Source organism: Sus scrofa, chromosome 4 (assembly GCF_054392235.1).
Source record: "Sus scrofa isolate SSC_HxYL_T2T_F1_AM1 chromosome 4, Sscrofa_HxYL_maternal_Yorkshire_Landrace_v2.0, whole genome shotgun sequence".
NCBI classification, from domain to species: Eukaryota; Metazoa; Chordata; class Mammalia; order Artiodactyla; family Suidae; genus Sus; species Sus scrofa.
The window spans coordinates 108,231,241-108,256,514 of NC_139386.1; the positions used below are offsets into that span (position 1 = coordinate 108,231,241).

A 25,274-nucleotide genomic window follows, 5' to 3' on the forward strand; every position below is an offset into this window, starting at 1 on the left:
TTAGTGCCAGACTGGAGCAGAGACCCAATATGGATTCGTTTCAGGCATGCAGTTTAAGAGGCGCTACACAGATATTAGACACTGTTTGGTGAAAATATATGCCTGATGATGGAGCTTTGGGGAATTTTTTGGATATGAAGCTATCTGCCTCCTTCTCACTGGCCGTGGAGTTGGTCCTGCTCAACTATGCTGAGTAAAGCCCTCTTTGAATGATTATCAGGTTTGAAGGATTTTATATTTAATAGAGTGTAAGCTGAACTGGGACTTAGCTGTTAATGTTTCCATTTTTTTTCCCAGTTGCTGTAAGACTTTTATAAGCAGTTTTATACTTGTAATAATATGCCCTCCCTGCATCGATCAGAGCAGCCCAATATCTGATTTCAAGCCTTGTGTCCATCCAAGTCCTATGAGGGAGGGGGGGCAGACGAGCGAGACAGAGAGAGAGAATGTGACTGAGTCTTTGCGAAACTCCTACAAGTGAAATTCCATTCATATCAGGTTGGTTCCAAGTAAATTCTTAGGTTCTGCAAAAGACAAGGGAGACACAATAGCCATTTGTGCTGCTTCTCTGAGTGAAAGCCTTAGTTAGAAGTTAGTTTGCTTTGGTGTTTGGGAGGGTGTTAAGATTATTATTAATCTGGGCAGTCTCTGAACACTTAATTATAAACAACTCTAATGTAAGAATGGACACAGTCATATCAAGCCACCCTCCCGTTGCTCCAGACACTCCTGAACTACTGTTTTGATTTCACTGGTTGGTCACTTATCCATTCAAGAAACATTTATCAGGAGCACCAGGTCCAGCTCCAGAGGCAGAGGGGGGCTGTGCCTGAGAATGTGGACTCTGAAACCATGTGGTTTAAATTCTGGCTGAGCAGCTGGGAGACCTTGGATAAGTGGCTCTTCAAAGACCAACTGGAGACAATTTCCTTTTATCTTAGTTCCACAAATAGTTGTGCTTCTCCCCCAATTCTTGAACTTTATACCTTATGGATACTGGGAATCTTAAAATGATGTTGAGTTTTCCCTCCCTGTTGATTATTTTAGAAAAAGCTCAGCACTAACTATGCATGTGGCTTCTCTCTAGTAAATAGGATTTCATGCCAAGCATTTTCTCACCAGGTTTACTTGGGGCTCTGCTTTCTCTCTTGTTTTCTCCTTGCCTTGCCTGAAGTTGCTTACAGATCTTTCCATGTCTAGCAGGACAGCAGATGGTTAAGAGAGCAATCTCAGCTCCGCCGTGGCTGTTACCTTGGCAGGTTGTTCTCTTTCCTCACCTGAAGTTGCTGCCATGAGGCTCAAAAGGTTCCAAGCAAATATTGAAAGTGCCTAGAGTGGTACCTGGTGTACAGTAAATGTTCATTAATTCTATTACTACAACCATGTCGTGATAGGGAAGTGGTGCTTATGTTCTAGGACATTCTTTCTTAGAATGTAAGGTTGTGCTGAGGCAAACATCTGAGGAGGCAACAGGGGCCTGAAATCCAGTCTGCACCCCACCCTCCAAAACTCAGAAAAAAATTTTTTTCCCACTTCCTTACAAATTGAATATTGGTGAAAGATAAGACGTGACAAGCTTAAACAAGCTTTTCCCTGTGGAAGCTTAATCTGATGTCAAAGAAGTATAATCAAAGAAGTTCAGGAGTAGCCATTGTGGCTCAGTGGGCTAAGAACCCTACATAGTGTCTGTGAGGATGAAGGTTCGATCCCTGGCCTCACTCAGTGGGTTAAGGATTCTGTGTCACCGCAAGCTGCAGTGTAGGTCTCCAACGTGGCTCGGGTCCAGTGTTGCTTTGGCTGAGGCATAGGCTGGCTGCTGCAGCTCTGATTTGACCCCTAGTCTGGGAACTTCCTATGCTTTAGGTGTGACCCTAAAGAGAAAAAAAAAAAAAAAAAAGTTCAATCTGGTGTCAGCTTGTATCCAAATGGACAGTTCCTTCCAAATATGCATTTCCTGAAAGTTCTGATCTCAGTTAACCCTTGACTACACAGTGAGGGCCCATTTTCTTTAAAAAGCAAGTTAAAATAACTGGGAACTCCCATATGCCAAATTGGAGAAGTTTGGTTACTCACCCAGATTCTTCTCCTCAAAACTGCACATGCACGCACACACACACACACACACACACACGTACACACATGCATGCATGCTCACGCACATACTCCCACCTGTGCCCCTCAACCCATCCAGGTCCTTCTCCTTACTCACCTGCTGCCACCTCCTGGAAGGGAAGAAACAGACATCACCAAATAGTGACCTCAGGACCGCTGGGCTCAGCACCACCATCTCCATCTCAGCTCCTCCAACCTGCAGGTGTGCGGGAGAGTGTGCCAAGGTGCTGGCCAGTCTCCAGAGATACGGGCTTGATTGAGCACCACTCCTGCTGCCTTCGGAGCCCAGCTCGCTGACTCTACAACTGCCCACATAGATTGTGCCAGTTTGTCCTGCTGTTGGTCAAGGACTGAGAGACGATCCCCACCGTGAGGACGCCCAGCACACATGGCCTTTTCCTCCTAAGTTGGGCCAGGATCAAAACGGGGTCCTGTATCAGCTACACAGTGTCTAGCACGATTGCTCCTTCATCAGCTCTGTTTCTTCCCACCTCCTTCCTTCGTAAGTGTTTTTCCTGAAGGTTCCCCAGACCCCAGACCCCCAGCCTCATTCCCTTTCCTATTCTTTGTCTTCAGCCAAGCCTACTTCCTCCATTACTCAAGCCTTGCTATATATACATATATATATATATATATATATATGTATATATATATATATATGTGTATTTTTTTTTTTTTGTCTTTTTGCCTTTTCTAGGGCTGCACCTGCAGCATATGGAAGTTCCCAGGCTAGGGGTCTAATCGGAGCTGTAGCCGCCAGCCTACACCAGAGCCACAGCAACGCTGGATCCGAGCCACATCTGCAACCTACACCACACACAGCTCATGGCAACGCCAGATCCTTAACCCACTGAGCGAGGCCAGGGATCAAACCTGCAACCTTATGGTTCCTAGTCAGATTGGTTAACCACTGAGCCACGACGGGAACTCCAAGCCTTACTATTTTGAAAGTCTAGGAAGATAGATTGCAACCCCAAAGCCTTTTCTCCCAGAGCCCTTGCAAATTCCTAGATACAAATAGATGCATGAGGCTCCATTCTTCCCAGTAGGCCAAATCCCAAAGCCAAAAGATGTGTTGTAGAAAGGGTGATATCTAACCTTCCCAATCCCAGCATCTCAGCAACAGGCAGCTACCCAGCCAAAGGTCTTTCCACACACATTTTCCTGGAAGAGTCCCTCATTCAGCCAACCACAGCCACGGTTTCTGTGTCTACAAGTGCTCTCTTCAAGGTTTTGCAAGTTGCCCCAGCTGGGTTGCTTTCCAATCTCCCATCGGCTTTCTCATCCACTTGTTAGGTATAGACTTCGGAACAGGTTACTCCAAAGCCCACCTGATTGTGCCTGGGAATCTGTTGACCCAGCAGCAGGGGACAGGAGTGAGACCGAATACAGAAATCTCAGCAAGCAATGAAGGGTATGGGCCTGTCCCACCAGGAAGTGAAAAATAGACTCAGAAATAGGATTCCAAGGTAGGGTTACCAGATTTAGCAAATAAGAGCGCAGGATCCCCAGTTAAATTTGAGTTTTGGATAAACAACAAATGCTTTTTAGTGTAAGTATGATCCATGCAGCATTTGAGCATCCCATGTTTTTTCTGGCAACACTATCCAAAGGCCCTAAGAGCTACTGTAAAGCCCACTTAGCACTCACGGAAGCCCCAGAACCACAGAGCTGGCCTAGCCTACTTGGGATTTATTTCATAGCCCGGGAGTCTAGGAGGCAGTCCTGGTCACGGGTCATGCGCAGCCTCTGTGTTAGTTTAGCTGTGTGGGTGTGAACCACCCAGTCGGGAGGTAAACCAGAGTAAACAGCCCGGGGCTGCAGGAGAAAAGGACAGTTTCCAGGAAGAGATTAGAGGAGAGGATGCGGCCTCCTGCTTTTACGATGAGGGCCTGCCCAGCACTCCTGCCTGGTGGCTTCAAGGCCTCCCATGTGTTCCCCTTGGAGGAAGGCTTGGGAGGCTCTGCCCTGTGGCATGCACACTGTCTAAGGGGTTGGGAAGCTTTTCTCCCTCAGACAAGCACTTCATAGAGTGGTTTCATTCGTCTAAACTCTAAATGTGTTTGTTCCCCCAGAGAAAGGAAAAGGAGGTGCAAGCTGGAGAGGAGACGGCCAGACCAGGAGTCCAGGGGGCGGCCGTCCAAACGGGGCTTGGCTGGGGCTGCCGGGCAGGCAGATCTCTCACAGCAGAATGAGCAGAGCAGCCTCCCTGAGTCCTCGGTAGGGCCCTGCAGGGATTTCCAGCACTTTCAGACCTGAACGATCCAGAAAGGAATGGTAATAAAAATTCCTTACACTTCAAAGCATACAAAGCATGTTCATAGACGCTCTCTCATTAGGCCCTTGTGGCAGACGCATGAGACAGGAAGGCTCGGGAGGAGAGGGAGACGAGACTCCCCAGAATGTCAGGGCTGGCGAGGAATGGAGGTCATTCCCAGATGGTCAGAGGCCCCGTTGCTCCTTCCAGGTGGCTCGGATAGCCAGAGACAAACCCCATGCAGGGTGACCAGTTGTCTGGTTTGTTCAGGGACCAGGGGTCTCCTGGGAGGTGGGAATTTCAGCTAAACCCAAGACAGTCCTGGGAAAACTGGGGTGGTTGGTCCCCCTACTCAAGAACCAGAAGGGGGTCTCCCTGCCCCCACTCCCACCTCCTGTTGAAGGGGGTCACCCAAGCAAGGCCTTAACAGGAGTCAGGAGTTGGCAGAAGAGTTAGAAAAGACACAGGGCTGTGAGAGATACGCAGCCTCACTTCTGAGTCTTTGCTCAAGCTGATCCTTCCACCTAGAGCCCCTTTGTTCCCCACGTTTTCTTTTCCTTTTTTTAAAGTGATGTATTTTTTAAAATTAAATTATAGTTGGAGGGTTGTGGCTCATTGGAAACGAACCAGACTAGTATCCATGAGGGTGTGGGTTCGATCCCTAGCCATACTCGGTGGGTTAAGGAGCTGGCATTGCCTCAAGCTGTGGTGTAGGTCACAGATGCGACTTGATCTGGCATTGCTGTGGCTCTGGCATAGGCCAGCAGCTGCAGCTCCGATGGGACCCCTAGCCTGGGAACCTCCATATGCTGCACCTATGGCCCTGAAAAGAAAAAAATATATATATAGTTGATTTATAATGTTGTGGCAGTTTCTGCTGTACAGCAAAGTGACCCAGTCGTACATATATACATCCCCTTTCTTATATTACCTTCCATCCTGGTCTGTCCCAAGAGGTGGGATATAGGTCCCTGTGATAAACAGCAGGACCTCATTGCTGTCCCTCATTCACTTCACTCCTAAATACCCTTCAGCTCTCCTGACAGAGTCTGGGATCCCACCTCCTCTGGGAGCTCCCGTGACTTCCCTGAGGCTGAGCTCGTACTCCATGTGCTCCCAATGTAGGAATCCTTCATCAGAGAATTTTAGGTTGAATTTGATTGTTTTCTTGCCAACCTCCTCCCTAGAAAAGCAGCTTCATGAGGGTAGGGGCTATATCTTCATGCATTTGTTGATTCAACAAATATTGATAGATGCTGACTTATGAGTCAGCTACTGGGGGGTCCAGTGGCTCCTGGGGTTACCGTGTGATGGAAGCAAGTTCAGTCCTACCCTCATGGAGCTTGCGGTGTGTTGGCTGAGGCAGATGTCAATCAAATAAGGATGCCAGTAACAGCAAAATTACCACCAGGTAGGTAACCATTTATTTTGATTACCCCGTAATATGTTCCACACAGGTGTAAACCCAACATTAGACGAGTTTATGATGGGGCATCAGGGAGGCAGAAGTGTTGGAGAAGCTTCTCCTGAGGAAGGGATGATAGAATGGAGATTCTGAGGCCAAGAAGGGGTTAACGTAGGAGCAAGGGCAAGACCTAGAGAGAGCTCTAGGCAGAAGGAGCAGCCTGTTCCCTCGATTCGGGAGAGAAGACAGCACCTAACATCAAAGATTCTCAACCAGAGTGATTTTGTCCCCGCAGGGGATGTTTGGCCATGTCTGGAAATGTTTTTTTTTGGTCACAACTTAGGAGGAGGGCTGCTACGGGCATTTAGTAGGCAGAAGTCAGCGATGTTGCTAAGCATCCTATGGTACACAAGACAGTCCCCCACATATAGAATCATCTCGCTCCAAATGTCAGCGACACCCCTGTTGGTAGAGCAGAGAGCAAAGGGGAAGGTGGGGTGAGCAGAAGCTGGAAATCATGGGGAGCTTGCAGGCGTGGTGACACAGTCAGATTGACATTTGGAAGATCAGTCTAGCTGTAGTGTGAAGCACAGATCAGACAAGAATGGGAGTGCAAAGACCGGTTGTGGACAATCGTAGGAGTCCAGCTGACAGATGATAGTGGCTCAGACCAGGACCTTGTTGGCCAAGAGGGAGAGCACTGAATGGAGTCCTCAACCACTGAGAAGGGATCTAACAGGACTGGGGGCTGCAGGTTGGAAGAGAAGGAGGTGTCGAACCTGACTCCTGGTTTTCTGGCTTGAGAACCTGAATAGGTGACCGTAACAGCTTCTACAAGCATCAGCTCATTCAAGCCTCACAGCTCTCTGGGGAAACTGAGCTACAGAGAGTAGAGTAATGCACCCAGCCGAGGGCCTGGCCAGTACCCACATGTGGGCATTATGGGTCCCGTGCATCCTTTTGCTGTTCTGAGTAATGGAGCTGTCCAGTCAATAGGAATCACTGGACTAGGCCAAGGCACGTGAGCTCACCTTTGGGCATGTTGAGTTTGAGGTCAGCTAAGAGCTGGATGCACAGTCTGTGGTCCAGAGGAGATATGCCCCTTATAGCTGAACCCCTAGTCTTGAGCTGCCATATAGCAGGGCCTCAGGCAGCAGTGTGGAATGGGCCAGGGGCTTATTCATTGGTGAAAAGGTCACATTGACTGAGCCATGCCATGTTCAAGGCACCACACTTGGTGCTAGGAAGAACCAGACAATTGCAACACAGACCTAGTCTGTGGGGGGCTTCATAGTCCCTGGAAAAACGGCAGAACTTGGAGGCACTGGGGTTTCACACAGCTGCAGCCTTAAGCTGAAGCTTCCTCTCGCTAGCTCATCTGAGGGTCTTCAGGGGCAAAATCAAATGCCTGTGAGGAGACTCTCAGGGATTCCCAGAGTCTGAGAAGCCAGAAATAGTTGTCAGGGTGTCTCTAGCCAATTAGCAACAAGTCAGCAAAAGAAACCAGAACACCCAAGGTGCGCAGGGGCGCACACACCCACGGATCATTCATTCCCCGTGTACGCTGCACGCTTGGAGCTCTGGGCATCTCTCTTTATGCCAGAGAATCCTAAGTCCTGCTGCTGTCTTTTCTCTCAGCAGCTCTTTAAAACTTCTATCTAATTTTGGGTGGCCATCCAAGTTCATTAAGCTGGGTAATGGGCCCCACTTTGCAACGCAGGTCCAGGGCTCAGCTGTTTCCTGCCGAAAGTCTTAGACTCTTTGTGGCTGGGGTTGAACTTGGGAAGGCTGTTTTCTTGTCGAGGTCCAGCTACATAAGTTGCAGGGCCCAGTGAAAAATGAAAATGCAGGTCCCTTGCTCAAAAATTATTAAAATTTCTAGATGGCGATAGCAGAGCCTTAAACTAAGCGTAGAGCCCTTCTGAGGCCCTGACTGTCCCTGTAACGCCTTCAGAGCCTTGGGGGATGATGGGAGCCATCCAAGCAGAGCAGGCCAAGAAGGACTGTCCGCCCCCCCCATTTTTCCTCTATGGCCACCCATGTGGAGGGAAGAGTGCATTCTGGAGCAGAACCAGATCCCGTCCCCACCAGCAAAGGCAGCAGCAGGCACTGCTGCTTCCAGTGGATGACATGAGAACAGAGCCCGTTTACCCGCAGCAGATGAGAAGTGACCACCAGAGGAAGAGACTGGCCCCTCTCCACTTGCCCAGCTTCCCACATCAAATCCAATGGCCAGGAGCCCCTCACCACCTTCTGCCTTCATGTCTCGAGCTGTCTATGCTTCCTCACCCCAAAGTGTTGCTCTTGCTGACCATGTTTCCTCATTGGCTTAATTAATTAAACAAACATTTCTTGAGTGCCTCCTCGCTGCCTGGCATAGGTCTGGGCCCTAGTGATATAGTGGTATGGACTGCTGCAGCCCTACTGGTTAGACTCTTGAAAGGAACCTCCACCAGCGGGCAAATAGCTGCTACTCTAAGTGGTTCTCCCTTGCTCCCCTCCCCCAGGCTGGCCCCCAGGACCTCCCAAAGGTCCAGCAACAAAAAGACCTGCTCCAGAGCCCTGGGCAGCACTGGCTCTGAATGGTTGGAAAGAAAGGCAGGTAAGGGCAAGAGGAGTCTTTTGGTGTTCAGGAAAGACCTCTTGCCGCATGTGACATTAGAGCAGAGACCCGAGTGAAACAAAGGAATGACGCACAAAGAGGCAGGGCAACCCAATCCTGGGCTGAAGGAATAGTAGATGCAAAGATCCTAAGGTGGGATGAGGTGCCAATTTCAAGGGCACAAAGAGGCCGTAGAATGAGATCAAGGGGGAGATGCAGTGGACAGGAAGCCAGGAGCGCATCTTCAGGGCCCAGCACATCAGAGTGGAGAATTTAGGTTTCTTTTGGGTGTGATGGGAAAACCAGTGGAGGGCTTTGAGCAGGAGAGTGACAGGAACTGATTTACATTTTTAAAAAAGATTTAATTTATTTAGAATAGTTTTAGATTGACAACCAAATTGAGAGGGAGATACAGAGAGTTCCCCTATGCACTCTGCCCCTACACATGCATCACCACCCCATTACCAACCTCACTCACCCAAGCGGTGCACATGTTATCAAGATGAACCTACACTGGAGTTCCTGTCGTGGCTCAGGGGTTAACAAACCCGACTAGTATCGATCGATGAGGACTCGGGTTCCATCCCTGGCCTCACTCAGTGGGTTAAGGATCCAATATTGCTGCAAGCTGTGGTGTAGCTTGCAGACACGGCTTGGATCCAGCGTTGCTGTGGCTGTGGCATAGGCCAGCAGCTACAGCTCCAATTTGTCCCCTGGCCTGGGAAACTCCACATGCTGGTGGGTACAGCCCTAAAAATACACACACACACACACACACACACACACACACACGAACCTGCACTGACGCATTGTCATCAACTGAAGTCCGTAGTCTACCTTAGGGTTCACTCTTGGTGGTATACATTCTATGGATTTGGACAAATGTATAATGACACGCGTCCATCATTATATTATCAGAGTATTCTCACTGCTCTAAAAATCCCCTGTGCTCGCTGCCTATTCTTACCTTCCCCTCCCTCACCTGGCAACTGCTGATCTTTTTATAGTCTCCATAGTTTCATCTTTTCTGACATGTCATAGAACTGGAATTGTACACTATGTAGCCTTTTCCGGTTGGCTTCTCTCACTTAGTAATATGAACTTAAGGTCCCTCCATGTCTTTTCAGGGCTGGAGAGCTCTTTTTTTTTTTTAAATTAAATTTTTTTTTCTTTCTTTTTAGGGCCACACCTGCAGCATATAGAAGTTCCCAGGCTAGGGCTCAAGTTGGAGCTGCAGCTACTAGCCCACGAATTGCCAGATCCTTACACAGCATGAGGCCAGGGATAGAACCCGCATCCTTGTGCACTCTAGTTGGGTTCTTAACCCCTTGAGTCACAATGGGAACCCTGATGGCTTTTTTTTAAAATGATGAATAATATTCCGTTGTTGGGATGTATCACACTTTCATCTATTGAAGAAAGTCTTAGTTGCTTGGTTCATGATTTTAGCAATCATGAATAAAGTGGCTATAAACATTCATGTGGAGCTTTTTGTGTGGACATAAGTGTTTGACTCCTTTGGGTAAATACCAACAAATGCAATTGCTGGATCGTATGGTATGTTTAGTTTTGTAAGAAACCGACAAGCCTTCTTCCAAAGTGGCTGTGGCACTTTGCATTTCCACTAGCAATTCCTGCTTCTACACATCCTCACCAGCATTTGGCATTGACAGCATTCGGAATTCTGTCCATTCCAATAGATGTGTAACGGTGGTATCTCACTGTTGTTTTCACCTGCATTTCCCTGATGACATGTGACATGGAGTATCCTTTCATATGTTCACTCACTGTCTGTATGTCTGCTCTGGAGAGGTGTCTGTTCAGATCTTTGGCCTTTTATTTTATTTTATATTTTATTTTTTTGTCTTTTTGCCTTTTCTAGGGCTGCTCGCTCCTGCGGCATATGGAGGTTCCCAGGCTAGGGGTCTAATCGGAGCTATAGCCACCAGCCTATCCCACAGCCACAGCAACGTGGATCCAAGCCACGTCTGCGACCTACACCACAGCTCACGGCAACACCGATCCTTAACCCCCTGAGCAAGGCCAGGGATCGAACCCGCAACCTCATGGTTCCTAGTCCGATTCGTTAACCACTGAGCCATGACAGGAACTCCTGGCCTATTACTTTAATCAGATTGTTTTCCTGTTGAGTTTTAAGAGTTCTTTGTATATTTTGGATAACAGTCCTTTATCAATCATATGTGTCTTTTGCAAATATTTTCTCCCAGTCTGTGGCTTGTCTTCTCTTTCTCATTTTTTAAAAATATTTTCTTTCACAGAGTAGAAGTTTTTAATTTCAATCAAATCCAACTTAAATATTTCTTTCATGGATCATGTGTTGGGTGTTGTGTCTGGAAAGGTATTACCATACCCAAGGTCATCGAGGCTTTCTCTTATGTTGGCATCTAGGACTTTTATAGTTTTATCCTTTACGTTTAGGTCTATGGTCCATTTTGAGTTAATTTTTGTGAAAGTTGTAAGGTCTGTGTCTAGTTCATCTTTTTGCACGTGGACGTCCAGTTTTGTCAGCACCACTTGTTAAGGAGACTATACTGGCTCCATTGTATTGCTTTTGCGTCTTTGTCCTGATCTACTTTTTTTTGTTTTGTTTTGTTTTAGGGCTGCCCCTCTGGCATATGGAGATTTCCAGGCTAGGGGTCGAATCAGAGCTACAGCTGCTGGCCTACACCACAGCCACAGCAATGCCAGATCCGAGCTGAGTCTTCCACCTGCACCACAGCTCATGGCAACGCCGGATCCTTAACCCACTGAGCGAGGCCAGGGATCAAACCTGTGTCCTCATGGATGCCAGTCAGATTCGTTTCCGCTGAGCCTTGATGGGAATTCCTGTCCTGATCTGCATTTTAACAGATGACTCCGGCTCCCAAAGTGGAAGGAGGGAAGATGGTTGGGAGGACTGTGCATTAGCCAAGTGATGAGTTTCTGATTGCACTTAGGATACTTGCTAGAGCTTCACAAAGAGGGACCAAGCACAGTGATTTCACTCGTGGCCCCAGAACTCCCAGGCGAGACAGTTATTGCACGGACACTAAGGTCCATGTAAGGAGGAAGTGGCATGGGGAAAAAGCATGGGTTTGGAAGCTTGCAGCATCAGGTGTGCCTAACTTGCATGCAATTTAGATGAGTGAATTTGGAAATGTCACTTAGCTTCTTTGAGCTCTATTTCACCTTTTGTGAAAAATTAAAACTACTTGATTATATTCATTATGTACCAGGCCCTGTTCTAAGAGTTCCACCTAACTGACTCAATCTTTCCCATGGCCCTCCAAAGAGGTACAATCATCACTGCTGTTTTATACAGAAAGAAACAGAGGTACCAAGATGTTCAGTGATTTTTCTCAAAACCCTGCTCTTGGTGTGCAGAGGAGCTGACCTTTGAACCCAGGTATTTGACACCAGAGTCCCTGTTCTTAATCATTCCACTCTGCTGGCTGCTTTGCAGAGTAACTGTAAGGACTGGATAAGGCAATGCATCTGGCTCAATCCTCAACACACTGAGACCAAAGACACTTGTGTGATGCTTTGCAGAGCAAGACAGATAGAGACTAGTTTGAAAAGCATGGAAGCCCCACAATCAGAGCATATCAAGAGGGTTTCATACAAAGGTGCCTGATGGGAGACGATTTGTTATAACAGAAACTGGCACCAACCTAACTTGTCCATCCCGTGAGAATGAACTAATGAACTCTGGCTTATGCATCCAGTGGTGTACAATAGAGCAGTGAAAAATGAATGAACTAGAACATAGATAAGTCTCAGAAATGAGGATGGGTGGAGGGAGCATGGAGATGGCAGAGAAAGAGGAGAAAAGCCAAGATACAGATGAATGGACATATATATTCATATAGTATGATACCACTTATATAGCATTTAGAACATAAAAACAGATGTGTGCATTGCCTTTGGATATATATGTGGAGTGATTAAGGGATTGATTTATATTGATTTATAATGTAAAAACCATACCATGGGACCAGGACACACAATGGTCAAATGAGTGGATAGGCTTGGAGATGGGCAGAAGGGGGCGAGGAGGGAAGATGGGGGCTTCTACTTTAGTCAAAACATTTCATTTAATTGAAAAAATAAAAAGGTCTGAGGTAAATATGGCCAATATGAGCACCTGTTAAGACTAAGTGAAGGGAGTTCCCATTGTGGCTCAGGGGGTTAAGAACCCGACTAGTATCCATGATATTGTGGGTTTGATCCCTGGCCTCACTCAGTGGGTTAAAGGATCCAGCATTGCCCTGAGCTGCGGTGTATGTCACAGACTTGGCTTGGGTCCTGTGTTACTGTGGCTGTGGTGTTGGCTGACAGCTGTAGCTCCGATTCGACCCTGAGCTTAGAAACTTCCATATGCCTCGGGTGCGGCCCTAAAAAGCAAAAAAAAAAAAAAAAAAAGCAGACTGAGTGAGGGTAATCAGTAGATAATATTTCTTGGGAGTTACTACGTGTCAGAACTGTTGTAGGAGCTTTCCAGGGATTGAGTCACTTAATTCCTTAAAACAACCCTACGAGGTTGTTCTTATACAATCTATACTCTTGCAGATATGGAAGCACAGGAGGTGAAATAACTTACTCAAGATCAGACTGTTACCAGATGGCAGAGCTGGATGGGATTCAGCTGCCAGCGGCTTGACTGCAAAAACTATACTATTACGCTTGCTAGAAACCATGCAAGCTAACGCGTAGGTGCAGGCACTGTGCTAGGGAGTCACGAGTGTGAATTTGTTTAACCTCACAGCAGCTTGATGACGAGGTGGCGATGGCTGTCCCCATGTCAGAGGAGGACACAGGGGTGCTGCCCACATCACATGTTAGTGGGAGGCAGTGCTGGGATTGAACTCGAGCTACAGCCTGTGCTCTTAACTGTCACACAAAGCCACCCCTGAGCTTCTATGACAGTATTCTCAATATTTTGATGTATGCTTGAAATAGTTCATAATTTGAACGTTTTCATGAAAATAAAAATTTGATCGAGGAGTTCCCTGGTGGCTCAGTGGTTTAAGGATCCAATGTGGTCACTGCTGTGGCTTGGATCACTGCTGTGGTATGGGTTCAGTTCCTGGCCCTGAAACTTCCATATGCTGTGGGTATGGCCAACCCCCCCCCCCCAAAACTGAATTGAAAATAACAGGGATTCACAGCAGTCTTGAATAGTGTGGGGAGCAGGAAGACTTGAAAACACCCGTGGGTGTGAGCTGGAGGAAAACATGGTGGCTCCTTCCATTTGCCATCGGGGGTCAGCTGCCCCTGGTCACCGCCCATGTCATTCCTGGGCAATCCTGTCAAAAATCTCAAGAGAACATTCCCTCCACATCAGAAACTGACACCTAGCTTCTTTTTCAAGGATGGATTTTTATTTTATTTTTTTGCTATTTTTGGGGAGGGTCGCTGTGGAGAGGGGTACTGCGCCTGCAGGATATGGAAGTTCCCAGGCTAGGGGTTGAATCAGAGCTATAGCTGCCAGCCTACATCATAGCCACAACAACACCAGATCCGAGCCGCATCTGTGACCTATACCACAGCTCACGGCAATGCCAGGTCCTTAATCCATTAAGTGGTGCAGGGGATCAAACCCACATCCTTATGGGTACTAGTCGGGTTTGTTTTGGCATTTCCGCTGAGCCACAATGGGAACTCCTTTTTTCTTTTAAATTTTTAGGGCTGCACTGGAAATTCCCAGGCCCGGGGTCAAATCGGGACCTTAGCTGCCCGCCACTGCCACAGCAACGTGGGATCCTTAACCCACTGAGCAGGGCCAGGGATCAAACCTGCATTCTCATGGATACTAGTCGGGTTTGTAACCCACTGAGCCACAATGGGAACTCCCACAAGGATGGATTTAAAAAAAAAAAAAAAAAAAAAAAAAGGCATAGCAACCAAGTGTTTTCTTTCAGTTTCCTAATTCACATTTCTTAGTGATAAATCAGTTCTCAAAAAGGTACACCCACTTGGTTTGTGGCAGCAAAGGGCAACATGAAAATATTCACCAGAATGAGAAACTGATTAGATTTCTCAAGAATGTGGAACGTTTGACTTCTTTGAGCCTAAAACTCATCACTCGTTTGTGTCTGATGGCGATGAAACCGTGGCCTTTAACTCTGCTTCTGATTTAGTCAGAGTGGAGCACTTTCCAATTCCTCTTGTGTGTCCTGTGACACGAGGTGATGGAAAATATGGGAGGGAAAGGTAAAGAAAGAGGAAGCCAGGTTTTAGGAGAGTGCTTACCGTCTCCCAGCTCCCGCCCGAGCAGCATGGGTGTGTATGAAGCCTGCAGTTGTCGTGTTTACATTGAGAGCCTGCTCGCTCAGTGATTCCTGAGATTCCTAAGATTCCTCAAGGTATTTTCAAACTTTCAAATAAATGTCTGGATTAAAAAGTTATCTGACGATGAAAGAACAAAAAATAAATCAGTGTCATACCCCAGAGCGCTGGTAACATAGCCCACGGTCATTTCTGCCATGACAGCTCACAGGCACACATGGATCCTGGTCTTCAAAAGGGCAGCCTTTCAGGCTCACTGAGCCCAATTCTCCCCCCCGCACTTTTATCTTCAGAGAAAGGCCACATGCCAGGACCATACCTCTCGTGCTTCTCTGCTTGGAACCTATTCCGCAGAAAAGGAAGGTCTTCTTTCATTCATTGCAGAGCTACTGGAAACTCCTGTGGCATTCACTGTGTTAATTAAGAAGAAAGCTTGTCAGGATTTAAGTCCTTTTCTTCGCTGAGAGCTTCTAGAAGAAAACAAACCTCCAGGTTACCTTGGGTTCCCTTCTCTCCCTTACTTCCCACTGCCAGTCGCTGCCAGGGGTGTCAGTCCTGCCTCCGGGGCAACTCTCACATCCCTCCCTTCTCTCCACCGCTGCTGCTTCCCTCCTTGCCCTCCTTGCCTGCCTCCCAGTTTCCCATATGTCAGTCCAGCATCCTCCACACAGTGCAGACAGGGCTGTCTTCATCCGGTGCCTGGGGCCCAGGCATGGCTTAGGGAACATTTGCTAACCCCAAATCTTTGATTTTTTCCATCATCTTATTCAAAACTCTACAGGTACCCCACGACCCACCCCCCACATGAACTCTTCGGCCTGCCCCTGGAGGGCCTCCCCAGTCTGGCCCTGCCCACGTCGCTGCCACCATCTCGAGCTTCCTCCTGCCCCGCAGGGGGACCACTTCTGGTGCATCTCCTGCTTCGTGTCCTTGTGCTCTACTTGCAGTGCTCGTCCCCCCCCACCCCCCAGTGCCTACTCCTGTTTAAACCTTCTGGAATCTTCTGGAAGGTGTTCCTCATCCCACGCAGGCAGATGTACCCTCTCCTAAGTGAGGAGAAAGCCCTCTTTGATTCTCTTTCCCTTTCAGAAATTATTGTCATTTTGGTACATATTTTAAGACCCTCTTAGGTTGTGCATATTTTAAGACAAACATCTGGGTCTTTGCTGCAACATCCTATGTAAAGTGCACATCAGCCTGACAGCCATAGAGCAGGTATTCAGCAAATGCTAGTCTCTCCTTTTCTGTTGAGCCTTTTCTAAGATCAGCTGCTTTCATCTCTGCAGTACCTCTTTTCCCGAGGAGCCCAGGGATTTCACAATTGTGTCTCTCTGCTTATTTTGGGGATGAGAGTATGGGGTAGCAGAACACAATCAGACCTGAGTCTGATTCTGGTTCTGCCATATGGTATCTTGGTGATTTTAGAAAATGTGCCTATCTTCATTTTTTTTTTCACCATTATGATAGATTTCTTATCCACTAGAGTAGAACAGTAAAAACTGAGCTTATGTAGGAGAGAGCCCTCTGAGTAGAAAGACTCAAGTAAGATGAAATGTTATTGTCCTTTCATGTAATGATCCATAGGTAGGCAGGTGGTTGGGAACAGGTAGGACATAGGTCCCTGAGCCCAGCCAGGGACCCAGGTCCTTTTTGTTGCATGGCACTAAGGTTGCCAGATGAGCCAAATCAACAAAAAGGACTTGGGTCCCTAGCTGGCAAATAGCTCCCTTAGTAAGGACTTCACCCCGAAGTTGCACATATCACTTTTGTTCAAAATCTGATTTTTTCTTTCCTTTTTATGGCTGTACCTGTGGCATGTTATCAGGCTAGGGGTCGAATCAGAGCTACAGCTGCCAGCCTACGCCACACGGCACAGCAACATGGGATCCAGCCATGGAATCTGAGACCCATGCCGCAGCTCATGACAATGCCGGATCCTTAACCCACTGAGCGAGGCGAGGGATCAAATCCACATTGTCGCAGACACTATGTCGGGTTCTTAACGTGCTGAGCCACAAAGGGAATTCCTCAAAACCTACTGAATAGAACTTATATGACCATACCTAGCTTCGAGGGTCACTTGGAATAGTTTACCAACCCCAAGTATCTGATTGTCCCATCATCCTATTCAGGAAAAGCTAAGATGTCACATATACTGCTCAGATTCAGAGTGGGGAAGGTTCTGCTACTCAGAGAAGGCAGCTAAGAATGGATGAGGAGAGACAAGTCCCAGTCTTTGCCACACCTGCTTCACAGAGTTGTTGCAAAGGCTAAATGCAAAGATGGGGACAGCACCCGACACTATGTGCAGCAAAATCAGTGTCCACGCCTCCTAATTATCCCCCCATTCCCCACTTGCCTAGCAGCCTGCAGCTTAGCAATTTCTTCCTACATCATTGATGAATGAAGAAGGCTGAAGTGAATGAGCTCGTTTTGAAGGCCCACCATTTCTAACTAGGTAAAAGAGTTTGTAATTTGCTCACTCATTATTGCTGTATGGAAGCTTGCTGCTCACGAAGTTCACTGTATAACTGGATAAAGGGTTCTCTTTCTGCATCATCAGTGTGCCAAACGAATGGAATTATGCTGAGTCTCCCTAAGCCTCAAAAACTCCCAGAGGAGGAGAACTAACCTCATTAAGGACCTACGGTTTAGTGTGTGATTGCTACATCACATTTTCTGAGTGTCTCTGCAGTTTCTCCAGAGAGCAGATGGCCCAGGAAATCATCCACAGCAGCCCCTCACATTCTTTGGTCTGGACACTCACGTTTGGACTGTTTGCAGGGATGCTGGAATGGAGCAGTGAACGGGCCAGAGAAGTTCCAGGAGAAGCCCAGCAGGACGGTGGGGGCCTCTAGCTGAAGCCATGGCAGCCTGTGACTCCCAGGGAAAGGGCACGTGGAGAAAGGTCTGCTCCAGATCATCTCCCCTGTCAGGAAAACCCGGGATTCTCTACCCATGCTAAGCAGCTACAGCCCCCAAATCAGCTGCTGTCAGTTCAAGCCAGCTGCTAGAGCTGTGATGCAGCAGCCTGTGGCCTTAGTCTGTGGAGTCTCAGCATTCTTCGCTGGAAAGTTCTTAAGCAGTGACTCAGCAAAGGTCTTAAAATGTCCAGGAATTGTCAGTTAAAGCAATCCCCAGAGCTCTGGGAAACTGAGCAAACCTAAATAGAAAAGCTTTAGGACAGCTGGAGGGAGGCAGCCCTGGAGAGGGTGCAAACCCACCCTGCAGAAACCCGGTGAGATGTGGGGGGCGGGGGGCCAGGGGGAGTGTCAGGGGCCAGTCAGTCAGCACCGCTGCACAGTCCGCATTCCTGTTATCACCTCGCTCGGGACCACTTCCCACTCCCTCCTCTTGGATTCAGATTTCCTGGTTAACCTCTTCTCTCAAAACCTCAGAATTTGCATCCTAAACTATTTCCTGACATTGGACTGTGCTCACCAAATCTCTCACAACCTTCTCTTTGCTGCCTTATCAGCCTTTAGACTAATACCAAGATACCTGGGAAAAAAGCACTTCGTATTCCTAGTTGTGGGTGTAGGGGTGTGTGTGTGTATAATTGCATGAGTGTGTGTATATGGGTATGCATGTGTGTGTGCAAGTGTGTGTATATATTTAGGGATATCTATATTTAGGGCTATCCCTGAGCATTCATTTACTCAAATGAATATTGGGGTACCTGCTATGCCCAGGCATTGCTCCAGGTGCAAAGAGCCAGCAGTAAATCAAATAGTCTGAGCACCTCCTTTGATGAAAATTGCAGTCGACTCACAATAAACAAATATTTGTAAGCAATACATAGTGCGTGAAGGTCTGCACTTAGTCATATGATCACATCTAGCTGCAAGGGAGGCTTGGAAATGTTTACCAGCCCCGAATGTCTGATTCTCCCTTCATTCTATTCAGAAATAGCTAGGAAGTCATACACTGCTAAAATTCCAGGTGGAGAAGGTTCTGTTACTAAAACAAGGCAGCCAAGAACGGATAAGATATGGCGAGTGTACACACACACACAGTGGCTGGCATACAGTGGGTACAGTGAGTACCCAATAATTAGGGGCCCATAAAAAGAATGAGAGCTAGTATTTATTAGGTATTTATTATATGCTGAGTGTTCTCTTAATTCTTTATAACCCCAAAGCTAGGAACTATTATTATCTCCATGCACAGACAGAAAGCTGAGGCCCAGAGAGAGAACGCGGTTAGGAAGTAGGATGTACAATTCAAGCCCAGACACTGTCTGTGAGCCTGAGCTTCCTTCTTCTCCCACTTGCAAGTGGGCTGCCTTATAAACAGGCAGGCTGTCAGCCACCCTCAACTGCCCATGCTATTCTAAGAAGAACGATTTCAAAGAAAAAGTCTGGGGAGAGAGAAATTTAGAGCTGGGTTAGCGACATGACTGAGACTGTTTTGACTGTGCCTGCAGTGCGATTTCTCTCCCCCAGTTTTTACTTTTATCTGACAGTAAGGAAGAGACCAAAAAAGAAAGCCTCTTCTCATAAGAGAAGAGAAGTCAGAAATGTGTACTTTTAAGTGTTTCTTGTTTAGAAAAAGGCAGGAAGAAAAGATGAGGCTAAGTGATCTCAACCCATGTTCCCATGTGGGGATAACAATTCTTGTTGATTCTCCCAGGGGTGAAGGGAGGAGGGGGGTGAGAGATGAGAACACCTCCCTCTTAGGGAGATTCTGGTTACTGAGTCCCCTCACCACAACCCTTTGAGACCCACTAGGATAAATACAAGTTTCCTATAATTTTTTTTTCTTTTTTTTTCCTTTTAGGGCTGCACTCAAGGCACATGGAGGTTCCCAGGCTAGGTGTGGAATCGGAGCTGCAGGTGCTGGCCAATGCCACAGCCACAGCCACAGCCACAGCAATGCAGGATCCATGCCACATCTGCAAACTACACCACAGCTCTCGGCAGTGCTGGATCCTTAACCCACTGAGCGAGGCCAGGGATCAAACCCTCGTCCTCATGGATACTAGTCAGATTCATTTCTGCTGAGCCACAACGGGAACTCCCCTGTAATGATTCTGAGAATCAAGATGACCCAAAATTCCAAAGGGCCTCAGATGGAAGTTTGGGCCACAAATGATTCAAAGGGAGTTAGTTTTATAACCACTACAGTTTAGTTACTATTTACTGAGTGCCTACTATGTGGAAAGCAGATTGCTAGATTTCTTAGAGCCCTTGTCTACTGTAGCATTACAAGTGTGCAATCTGCTTGAGCTTGAAAGGAAACCAGCAACTGATTCAGCATTTATGACAACTATTAATGGTAAATAAAAAATGAACCAAACTCTGCTTATGGAATTATGTAAATCTTGTTCTAAATGGAATATCAATTTTATATATAGTCGTTGCCAGGCTCTTAATTTAATGCTTTTTTTAAAAAAAAAAATCCGAAGACATAATTAAAAAGGAAAACTTGCTCAATTCTTTCCCCCATTCACGCCTATGGCGAGGCCTCTCTGGACAGCTTATCATAATTGTCATCATCAGAACAGAGTCCTTTCGTAGTTCGTCTGTGAGGGAGCAACAGTTTGATACCAGAGATGCAAAACAAATGTAAGACCAACCCTCTGCCCTTGGGGATCTGGACAGGTGGTTTGAGAGAAGGGACTTTCGTGCAGAAATGGACAAAGTATGGCAGGCTATCAAGCTCAGAGTCGAATGGACAGTGCAGACAAGAGGAACTCAAGTTGAGGGACGAGAGGGCTCTTGGGGAGCTAAGGATACCAGGAAAAGCCTTGGAGTCACACAAATCCATGCTTTTCTTCTGAATTCTCCCTTCTGGATCTCGGGCTCCACTCCCTGCTTTCTTTTCTCCCTTACTGAATCACCATCCTCTTCCTACCCAGAGACCAGCTTGAACCTGAACCTTTTCTTCTCTCTTTATTTTTATTTATTTATTTTTTTAGGGCCACACCCGTGGCCCAATTTATTTATTTATTTATTTATTTATTTAGGCTAGGGATGGGATCAGAGCTTTGGCCGCCGGCCTACACCACAGCTCACGGCAATGCCAGATCCTTAACCCACTGAGTGGGCCAGGGATCGAATCTACATCCTCATGGATACTAGTCAGGTTCTTAACCCACTGAGCCACAGTGGGAACTCCTTGAACCTTTTCTATAATCTCTCTTGTTTTCAGCTAATGATACATTTTCATCGGGATTTAATGGGCCTCCTTTGTGTGTACAGACAGAAACGAAGGAAGCAGAAGATACAACTTTTATCCCTAAAGCTGAAGTGGACACTTACAGGGGAGGCTGCGCCTTCTCTAGGCAGGGTGTGTCCTCCAGTCTCCATCCCCAGTGGGCCTTGTCTATACTGCATAACCTGGCCCCTGGCCAGAGTCAGACACCAGTTCAGAGTGATGCCGGTGCCAAGTTCGCCCCTGAGAAACACTCAGCCTGGTTTTCGCTGAGTGTTTCACACTAATAACAGGCTTCTAGACAGAAGGGCCATAAACTCCTGCTGCTGAGACCTCGCGCGTGGCCTGTTTCTCCCCTCCCGACAGCTGAGCTGTTTCCTCCACGTTCACCCTCTTGTAGATGCTCCAGTATTCTTCCAATAAATGTCTTCCTCCCTTTATTTTTTTTTGCTGAAATCAACTAGCTTTACTGTTAAGTTTTCAAATAAAAAAATGAAACAATTCATAAATTGAGCCTAGAGAGTGTTGCAAGTTCCAGACTAAATACAAGGAAAATAGGTCATTGCACTGAGGTAGAAGTGAAGGCAGTAGGACTCTATCCTGTATTCAGAAGTAGGAAATTAGCAACCTCTGTTTTAAAAGGGGGGGGGGGAATATCAATAAATGTTATGTCTTGTGATCACCTGGGACCACATGAGTGGTAAGGTGGGGGCACCCAATAGCTGCCACCAGAAAGCAGTTTAAAAGAGATGAGAGGGAGTTCCCTGGTAGCTCAGTGGGTTAAGAATCCAACTGTGTCACTGTTGTGGCACAAGTTCTCTGGCCTGTGAACTTCTGCATACCACAAGTATGGCCAAAAAAAAAAAAAAAAAAAAAGGCCAAGAGCAGAGGGTCAGATAGTTGCTTCTGAGTGCCCTGGGATAACCTATGGTAAGAGGACAGCAAACTCAGTCCCATAAGTCTTCCCTACAGGCATGAGTTCAAAGTCAAGGTCTTAATAGGATCCCACAACTACTGATCTGAGATTACTCAGAAACAAGTTCAGAAATGGATATTTCAGGTTATTGAATTATACTTTCCCTTGAATTTACAAACTCAGGACATCTCATATGCATATAACACGATCAGCAAAAAGTGGAATTCCAGCCATAGGAATTGTGACATATGGGAGGCACCAGAGGAAGAGGGGAACCAAGCCTTCAAGCCCCTCTGAAACATTTCTCACTGCACCCCTACTGGAGAAAACAAACCGTCCACACTGCTGGCCTCCACCATTCAGTAATGCCCACTCCGTGGCCAGTATTTGAATTCAGCGTAAACCTCTAGAGGGAGTTATGCAGAGTCAATGTAGAGAAGAAAGAAGTTATGCACAGGGACTGGCTAAGGAATGCTATGGAGATGGAAGAAATTGAGTTGGCATAGATTTTGAGGAGGGGTTGTTATTAGTGGCTTTGTCTGCTAAGTTATCCATAGTCTGATGACTATCAGTTGGCTCCCAGTAGCGCTAGGGAAGGAATGAAGATCACCCAGCTGCCTAGACTCAGAGAACAATGGCTCCATGACTTGGATGCAGTAGCTGATGTAACTTTGTTTTTTTGTTTGTTCGTTTTGCTTTTTAGGGCCACACCCATGGCTTATGGAGGTTCCCAGGCTAGGGGTCAAATCAGAGCTACAGCTGCCAGCCAGAGCCACAGCCAGAGCCACAGCAACGCGGGATCCAAGCCGCGTCTGCAACCTACACCACAGCTCATGGCAACGCCAGATCCTTAACCTGCTGAGTGAGCCAGGGATCGAACCCGCAACCTCATGGTTCCTAGTCAGATTCTTTTCCACTGTGCCACGACGGGAACTCCAGCTGATGTAACTTTGAATGCTAGCCCATTGCATTTGTGGTTGAACATGGACATGTCCAATCATGTTGGGCAGGAGCATCTTGCACATATGGGATGAAGCATACTCTGTGTGTGTGTGTGTGTGTGTGTGTGTGTGTTATGTTGAACAAATAGGAAGGAGAATGCAATAGTCACCGGTGGGGCAGCTGCCTGAGTCACCTCAGTGTACCTTTCTCCAAGTACAGCCCTAAAACTCAGGGGAAGCCTTTGTCTATATTACGTGAATGCCCCCAACATCCCCCCCCCCTCCACCAGTGGTGCGCCAAGGGCTGGGCAAGGCGGGAAGTCTGCCCCAGGTGCAGGCAATCAGGAAGCCTGTAGCGAATTTAAAAACAATAATAAAAGCAACTAGAAGCCAATCTGCTTTTTATTATCACCATGTGCTGGCAATTTCAAAAAAATGTCGGTGATAAAGTACTCCTTCCTAAAAGAATCTTTGGTTGGTCTAAATTCTAAACAATTGCTGCCTGGCGTTCCCGTCATGGCTCAGCAGTAACAAACCTGACGAGCATCCACGAGGACTCAGGTTCAATCCCTGGCCTTGCTCGGCGGGTTAAGGATCTGGTGTTATTGTGAACTGTGTTGTAGGTCGCAGATGAGGCTCAGATCCTGTGTTGCTGTGGCTGTGGCCTAGGCTGGCAGCTACAGCTCTGATTGAATCCCTAGCCTGGGAACCTCCGTAGGCCAAGGGTGCAGCCCTATTAAAAAAAAAAACAATTTCTGCCTTACTGGTGAGTTTTAATAACACATGTAAGCTTCAAATTAGCACAGTTTTATTGCTTATCCTTTATAACTTGCATTCTCCATGGTAGTTCAGAGTCTCCCAGTTATACCATCACACTGCAGGACACAGGTACAGCCACACAAGTTTATTTCAAAAATCCCTAACAGCTTGAAATCACTCACACTCATTTCATGTGTTTGACCTCTGTAGTACCACAAACACCCACCTCCAAACTGCAGATTCAAAATAAGCAATAATAGCACGGGAAATACAAAAAAATAAAGACTTTGCCTTACTTTAATTCTGCCGTGTGCGAATGTTGGGAGAAGTGACAGAGGTCGCTGGTCTTACACTGACGGAAATTCAGAGGGTCACGGTTAAGTGCCTTGATCATTATCCCCCAAAACCAGACCCTTGATATAAGGCAAGGGGTCAAAAAATGTTCCTGTTTGCAATCACCCATTCAGACATTAACTCTGACTTGGGGAGGACAAAAATTTCAGAAATTTTAAGTGAACATAATTTAAATGTTTGATGAATTTTTTATTTTACTAGAAATTGTTCAACCATGTCCACCTTTGACGTCTACTAGAATAGCTGCCACACAGAGACATGAACGGTATCTCAAGTTCTAGACTTTATTGTGAAATGGGATTTTGGTGAATCCCTTAAATTTATTTTGAGGTTGAAAACTTTACCTATTTATTATGTTCCTTCATATGAGAAAGATATTTTAAAAGTAAAATCAACAAAAAGTATTGTTGATCAACTGTGAGCAAAGAGAGCTGGACATCTTATCATAATGCCTGTCGAACACGAATATGCAAAGATTTATTTGCAAAGATTTATTTGACACAATTATTTATCCGATTGCAAATGTGGTAACTTAAAAACAAAAAGTGAAATGTTATCAGTCCATTACTGCGATAGACCAATATGTAAGTATTTATTTCCCTTTTGGCCAAAAAATACATAATATAACAAAGCGTATTATTTCATTGCATTTTTCCTTCATTATTGTGCTCTAGTTATTTTATTTTGTATCTTACTTGTTTATTTACGTTTTATTGGTACGACTATATCTCCAATATAGTCCCTGTGTTTCTTTTCTAGCATTATTTATTATTAGCCATATTTCATGATTATTATTAAAAATGTTTGTTGGGGGGAATGTTAAAAAAAATGACCTGCTCCAAGCGCCTAATATGCCACGTCCATCCCTGGCTGGTTGACCCAAGGGACGTGACCAATCAGCCCTCCTGGGACTGAGAAGCGTGGGCCTAAGGGACAAGGGGCCTTAAACCAAGCTGGTGATGGTGGGTGGGGTTATGGGTAGAGCCACAGTCGAGGTGCATAATACTCCCGCTGCGGAAGCCTGCAAGCTGCCCTGCTTCTGCCCTTCCCACAGCCTCCTTGGAGCGTGTGAGAGACCCCAAAATCATCCCAGTAACCTCTCCTGCACCCTTAGAGCTACGATCTGTCTATTGCCTGGAGAACTGTTTTAACAAGGGAGAGCCTTAGGGTAGAGAGGAAAGCTAAGATGGGAAACTGTCAGCCAACACCTCTTAAATGTAACCCACCCCTGCTCCCTGCGCCCCCTGCAGGCTTAACCTGTGAACCACGACACAGGGCAGCGGATGCCTAGAAAAGGGGGGAAGGCCAGGGGTCGGGGGACTAGTACGAGGTGGGGGTGCCTGCGTCCTGGGAGAGGCCTCGCCTCCCTTCTCACTCCAGAAGCACAGGAATAGCACCTTACTACAAAGGTCACGGTGACATCAGCCCTGGAGTGGCCACCGACAGTTGTAAACTCCTGAAGTCCAGGATTACACATTAGATAT

General features: G+C 46.7%; 1 protein-coding gene across 2 annotated transcripts in view; it reads left to right on the plus strand.

The window, feature by feature from the left end:
- Positions 1–25,274, plus strand: part of GDAP2 (ganglioside induced differentiation associated protein 2) — a 234,809-nt gene that overhangs the window by 177,659 nt on the left and 31,876 nt on the right. Inside the window, exons 20-21 of one of the 2 annotated variants that reach the window (XR_014844356.1) lie at positions 17,449–17,784; positions 17,929–19,962. The exons of the other annotated variant lie outside the window; for it this stretch is intronic. The gene's annotated coding sequence lies outside the window, so the exon portion shown is untranslated. Of the gene's footprint in view, positions 1–17,448; positions 17,785–17,928; positions 19,963–25,274 lie in introns of those variants that run through there. 2 annotated transcript variants of the gene reach the window in all.